Source organism: Orycteropus afer, unplaced genomic scaffold, assembly GCF_000298275.1.
Source record: "Orycteropus afer afer isolate SDZICR_OR568_19922 unplaced genomic scaffold, OryAfe1.0 scaffold00622, whole genome shotgun sequence".
Classification (NCBI taxonomy): Eukaryota; Metazoa; Chordata; class Mammalia; order Tubulidentata; family Orycteropodidae; genus Orycteropus; species Orycteropus afer.
This window is the reverse complement of record NW_006922209.1, coordinates 1,363,043-1,364,032: the sequence shown is the minus strand read 5'-3', so window position 1 is coordinate 1,364,032 and position 990 is coordinate 1,363,043.

Sequence of the window (990 nt, the reverse complement as noted above, 5' to 3'; positions counted from 1 at the left end):
CTTCTGACTGAAAGGTTGGTAGTTCAAATCCATCCAGAGGTGCCTTGGAAAAAAAGGCCTGGCAACTTGATTTTGAAAGGTCACAGACTTGAAAACTCTATGGATGAAACATCATTGCACCTGTGCAAAAAACGACAATGACCAAAAAATAGAAATCAACCAATTCTGATAAGGTTGTGGGAAAACTGTAACTCTTATAGATTGCTAGTGGAATTGTCTAATGGAACAGCCACCATGGAAAACAGTAAGGCACTTCCTCAAAAAGCTAGAAATAGAAACACATTACGTTCCAGCAATCTCACTCCTAGATACGTAACCCAGAAATATAAGAGCAATGATATGAATAGGCATATGCACACCTATGTTCATTGAAACATTAGTCACAATAGCAAAAAAGATGGAAACAACCTAAGTTCCCATAAATGGATAAGTGGATAAACAAACAGTAGTACACACATACAATGGAATACTATGCATCTGTAAAGAATAAGGAGGAGTCCATGAAATATCTTCCAACATGGATGAATCTGAGTACAGTAAGTCCATCACAAAATGTCAAATATCATATGATCCTACTAGTATAAAAAGTCAAGAACAGATATACACACAGAAAGCAAAGTTCTTTCATGGTTACCAGGGATAGAAGGGAGGGGGGAGTGGGAATCACTTTCTAGACAGTAGACACTTGTTACTTTGGGTAATGAGAATGACAAGATCAAATATGGGTGATGTCAGCATGACTTTACCAGGGTAAATAAAGACACAAAGAAGTACACGAGAAAATAGGACAATTTCAGTGAATGCTGTAACATATAAAATATCACAACAACAGTAAAAACAATATAAAAAGCATGTGTTTGATTATGTAGATAGATATGAATGCACATATATATATATATATATATTATGTAACAAAATGCATAGGGGGCACAGTTACAGAGACGTCCTTCAGCCTATCCACAAAACTTACGGAATTGGTTTACAGCATTA